Genomic DNA, 6000 nt, shown 5'->3' on the forward strand with positions numbered 1-6000 from the left:
CACACCTCCCGCCTGGCCTGGGAGCTCCCTAGCTCTGGTGTCTAGCTGTCCTGGGAGCTCCCTTCTCTCTCTCCTGCGCTAAACTGCGCTTTGCTCCCCTTGGTGTGGAGCACACCCTCCGGTAATTCTTGAGTCAGGGCACACAGGATGTCAACTTTTTGAAACCTTGCATGTCTGGAAGTGGATTTATTCTACCTCCATATTTGATGTTTTGGCTGGGAATAACATTCTAGGTTGTAGATTATTTTCTCTCAGAAATGGAAAGGATTTGTCCCGTTAAATTCCATTTTTACTGTTTGGAACCTGAAGCCATTTGATCCCTGACACTGTATGCTAAGTGCTTTGTTTTGCTTTGTTTTTTTTCCCTCAAAGTCAGTAGAATTTCTAGTCTCCAGTGTTCTAAAATTTTACAATGATGATTACTGTTGGTCTATTTTCATCCTTTCAACCAGGTGGCTCATGTCCTTTAACTTCTGGAAATGGTTAAAAATTATTTTTTATCCCTTGTGTTTTCTCATTTTCTCTCTTGAATCCCTATTATTGGGAGTAGGATCTTCTGGATAGATACACTAATTTGCTTATGTTTCTCTCCCGTTTCTATGTCATTTAATTTACTTTCTGGGAGAGTTCCCTAATTCTATCTTCCAACCTTCTATTGAGTTTTTAATGTCTTCCTATAAGTCTTTTAATTTCTGAGATATTTAATTTTCCTTTAAATTGCTTTTTTTGTTTGTTTTGGGCTTATGTGCTACAGGCTTTTCCCAGATCTTAGAAAATTCATGTGTGTCTGTTCCTGATTAAGATCGGAGGAAAAAAACACTGGAAACTAAATGGATGAGTAGCATCTGATGATTTTGGGCTTTGTTGTAGGGTGTTCTGGACGAGCTGTTTAGGAATCTTCCCAGAGCCAGCAGCATCTTTGCTCTTTCCCCGTGGAATAGCTATATTCCAGGAAAGTTTTATTCTGCCTTGGGAGTAAGGGATTAGCAGGCAGAGCTCTGAGCCAAGTAGAGGCAGAGGCAGGTAGGGTGGGGTGTTCTCTGCTTTCAGTATTGCTATTCATATGATTAATCACTAGATTATAGACATACATGTATGTGTGTGGGTATATATGCACATAGAAATACATATAAACAGTTCATCTTCACTAATCATAGAGTACCTCTCTGCAAATTTGCCTACTCACTAAAGTTTATAACCATAAAATCAAGACTCACGGTGCTGTCATGGTCATTCACAGACCTGCACATAGCGGTTAAAAATCTGCGTCACCTCCAGTTCCAATTCATACTGTAAACAAGTGGCCTTTTTACAGCCTACTGACTGCCACGTTTTTCAGGTTTTTGCACTTTCTCGTGGTGATTTCACTGCTTAAAATGGCCCCCAAGTGTAGTGTCGAAGTGTTACCTAGTGATTCGAAGCACCGGCCAGCTGTGACGTGCCTTGTGGAGAAAACATGTCTATTAGATAAACTTCATTCAGGCATGAGTGCGGTGTTAATTGAATCAGTGATGTTTATTTAAATAAGGTGTCTTTAACCAGAAATGCATAAAACAAGGTATGTATTGATAAATTGATGACAGTTGTGACCAGAGGCTCACAGGCATCTAACCCTGTGTTACCTTCCCCTCGGAGTAGGAAGTCCAGTGTTTGCTCACTTAGCGCTCACAGACTAAGGAATATAACTGCCACAATGCTGAGAATCAACCACATGTGTGTATATCTCTGCCTCCTCCGCCTGCTCTCACCTTCAGCCGTGTCTCGTGTTGACTCCGGCACAGACCTCTTCTTTCACCCTTTCTGAACATAGACTCATGCTGCAGTTCCGGAAGGGCACTCACCCCAGGGGTGTGGAGTGAGGGAGGACATCTAGGAGTATTAACTTCCTGTTAGGAAACTGGCACCCTGATCCTCCCGATTTTAACATTTGCCCTGCCGGTTCCAGAGGTGTGTGCTGCCGCGGGGTTCCTGTGACTTGGAAGGGTTCTGTAGTGCAGTCTGGATGGTCTCAGTTCCCCCTCCTGTCTTCCTGGGAAGTGGACTGGATGTAGCTTTTAGTCCTCCAAGTTGGTTACCATGTCCATGGGCCTTCCGGATTCCAGTTTGTTTTCTTGTCTTTTCTCCTTGCCGTGTCTCCATGTCCTTTTGTCTCTTTACTCTAGTATTTTGGGGCTCTGAGAGAAAGCAAATATTGATAGGATGTTCTCTCTGCTATCCTCACTCATTCCTTGTTCCATGAGTCATGCTCCTGAGATAAGTTAATACGGTGAGGTCAGTATGATACCACCTTTGCCATATGGCCTTGGAAGATGTCGAAATTGCTAATGTTTGCATGTTCGGGATTGTAAAGGACTTAAGAGTTCTTTGACTTGCCATCAAGGGAATGAGAAAACATCTTCCTTATTCCTTCTCTAACATGCCTTTATAAGGAAATTTGAATTAGTAGGTGTTTTTACAAAGCATTCTTTCAGCTCAGGAAGAGACTATCTAGTCAGAAGTAGAATTTTTTCCAATTTCCTTATAGCCATAATCCTCTCCAGGCTTCGTATAAAATTGTGGAACTGAGATCTTTGTAATGCTTATTTTCTCACGGTTAGCATGCTACACCAAACTGTTGATCACTTCCAGGTCACTCCTCGTTTTTAAAAATTGCCTAAGATTATAAACCAATGTATAAAAGTAGTAGTTACTTTAATAATCTAGGTAAGATTCCAATTAAAGAAGGTAAAGCTAGAAAAAGCTAAATTGATACACATTGTTTTAGAATTTTTTCTATCAAAGGGATTTTTATTGAAGTTTAGCTTCTTATTGACCGTGTTACAAAAGAGGTTTGGTCAGAAAGACCATAGCCCATGTCATCCTCAGAGTCCTCTTTCTTCGCTGGGGCAGCGTGTGGAGGGGGCAAGGCCACCAGCCCCTATTTTGCAGATGAGGCTCCCCATGTTGACACTGGCCAGAGCCTTCGCAAACAAGTCTGGACAGAAAGGTTCAACATTTACACCAGCTGCTTTAATGAGGGCATTGATCTCCTCCTCCGTCACAGTCACCTCATTGTCGTGCAGAGTCAGGGCCCAGTGGATGCAGGCGGCTCCCATGCAGAGCCCATGGGGTGGGCGAGTGCTCAGCTCGTGCTTCGGGCGCTTAGCCAGCTATGGGGGCGGGGCCTCACCCCACACGCGGTGGCTTCTTTGGAAGGACGAGCACCTCACCAGCAGCTGGGAAAAGGGGCTCAAAGGTTTCCTTTTTTTAACCTTTTATTCTGATTTTTGAAAGAGGGATGTATAGTCTTTTTAGAAAAATAAAAATGTAGAAAAAGAATCACCTTTATTCTTACCACTCAGAGGCAATTTCTGCATATATATATATATATATATATATATATATATATAGAAAGATATCTACATAGTTTTTGTGTTTAAATGTTATATATCATTAACATTTTCCATGTTATTCTCCCCAAATCATTTTTAATTACTACATTCTCATTTACAGCTTGGCAGTCTTCTCCTGTAAAGCCCAAAAAGTGTCACTTTTGGCTCAGCAAGTCCATCACAACTACTCAGCTCTGTTATTGTAATGTGGATGCAGCAATATATATTATATAAACAAACGATTGGGCAGCACTGTTTACCAATAAAACCATTGCGGCCCCAGCTTTGGCCCATGGGCCACAATTTGCCAACTCCTAGATATTTTAAAAAGCTTTTAATTTTGACATAATTATAGTTCACAGAGTTTCAAAATAGCACCAGCGATCCCATCTACCCTTTCCCGAGTTTCCCCAAGTTACCTCATAAATAACTGCAGCACAATATCAAAACCAGGAAACAGATGTGTGTTTGTAGCTCTATACAATTTTATACGTGTGGAACCACCACATACATAGAGAACTAGTCTCTCACCTTCTTCGTTCTACCCCTTGTAGTCACAACTGCCTCCCTCCCTGAACACCCCGACTTCTTGGCAGTCACTCATCTATTTTCCATCTCTATAATTTTGTCATTTTGAGAATGTTCCACAAGTGGAATCATACGACTTGTGACTTTTTGAGGTTGACTTCTTCCACTCAGCATTGAGATCCATGCAGTTTGCTGTGGTTATCAATGGTTTTCTTTTCTGTTAATGAGCAGTATTTTAGGGTATGGATGTGACAGTTAAACCATTCACCTGTTGAAAGGTGTTTTGGTTATTTCAAAGAATTATTTTAAGGTTCCAGTGATCATATGTGCCATGTGATTCAGCATTTTGTAACAAACGCTGTAAACCTCCTTAGTCCCCATGTTCGGTTCGACAGACATAGGCAGGTAGCCCTTTCTTTCCGTAGTCAAGCTTCCAAGTTGAATATCATTCAGAATGTGGTGGTCCATGTAGTTTAGTTGTTCCATTCAAACATACTTATCTCTCATTATTTTAAGTCACTGAACTCTTTAAGACTCACTGATTTAAACCAAGAGATGTTGTTTCTCCAGGAACTTCCATTTGCTTTGCAGGTTAGTAGTGACATAATATATCTATATTTATGGTGACAGTTGAATAAATAGGCCTTTAATAGTCATACAGGGTCAAGCGTCAATGTTACCACTTATTACCTGGGGTCTTAGAGAAGTCTCCTCACCTTGAACCTCATTTTTCTTATCTGTAAGTGTTAATAATAATAGCACCCACCCTGTCTCATAGGGTCACAGTGAGAATCGAGTGAGATGACATAGCAGAAGTGTTTGGGGACCAGGAAGACACTGTACAAATGTTCAAATAGTATGCATATAAAACTTCATTAGTGTTTCAGAAAAAGTGGCAGTTCTATACTTAGAATGCAGAGTTTTTATTCACAAGTTTGTGGGGTGGGGGATAGCTTTGCAGGAAAAAAGAAATTAAGACCCTGTTTTACAGAGTTAGAAGGCCGAAAGGACAGCGAGGATGAGGGATATTTCTGTATGCTCTCATGGATGACCTGTGTTGCAAATACAATACCATCTGGCAGATGTGCGAAGAAATCATTTAAATCAACAATGTGTGTAATGAGCTTCCATCTGATTCCTGTTAATCAGGCCTTCCTTTTTCAAACTGTCTTCTCTTGCTTTCCATGACCCTGTTCTCTCCTGCTTCTCCTCCTGGCTTCTTATCATCATCTTCTTGGCCCCTAAACACGGGGTCCCCTCGGGACCGTCCCTGTACTTCTCTTTCCATGACCTCTTCCCTGGCAGGATCGCGCCTTTCCATCACTCCAAACAAAGCCTCCATCTGTGTCTCTCCAGCCCTGACCTCCCTGATTTCCATCCTGCTGGCTGGCTGACTTGATTTCAAACTCAGTATTTCCAAAGCTGAGGTCATTTTTCTTACTGAGATGGACCTATTTTTTAAATTCTTCATTTCTCTCCATAGCACTACCATCTTCTCTGTCCTTGGGCATCCTTCTCTCTTTGCCACCCACCAGCTCGCCCTCAACCTGGTCATGCCGTCGAAGCTTTGACCAGTGTCTCCCGTTTCCTCTTTCCTTTCTATTTGCAGCCTACCACTTCAGCTTTTCCACTAAAATTCTATCTTCCCTCCCCAGCATCCATCCCTCCATCCCTCCATCCCTCTGTCACATGAATTTTCTACACTTGAAGCTCTTCCTACTCAGTCTTCTTGATTGCTCCCCTTGTTGGTAGAGAAAAGCCCAGGCTTTTATTCTAACATAAAATCTTCCCCACGATCAAACTGCTTTTTAAATCTTTATGTACTCGACTCCAGATGAGCGGAAAGGAACGAATATGAAATGGAACTCCCTTTTCTCAGAATTCCATAATGTTTTCCTCTTCTCGTGACACTTCTCTAACTTCACTTAATTTATGTGCATACTTTCTCTCCTTTTCGATTGCTGGACCCACGTATGGTTTCTCTCAATATTCCCAGAGTTGCATGTAGCAGATATGTGTTGAATGAATGATTGGTCCTGTGGTAGAAATTCAATTCTTGTTTGGCCCGTACATTCAACAAGTATTTATTAAGCAGTTTACT

The sequence above is a fragment of the Saccopteryx bilineata genome, chromosome 12 (genome assembly GCF_036850765.1).
Source record: "Saccopteryx bilineata isolate mSacBil1 chromosome 12, mSacBil1_pri_phased_curated, whole genome shotgun sequence".
Lineage (NCBI taxonomy): Eukaryota > Metazoa > Chordata > Mammalia > Chiroptera > Emballonuridae > Saccopteryx > Saccopteryx bilineata.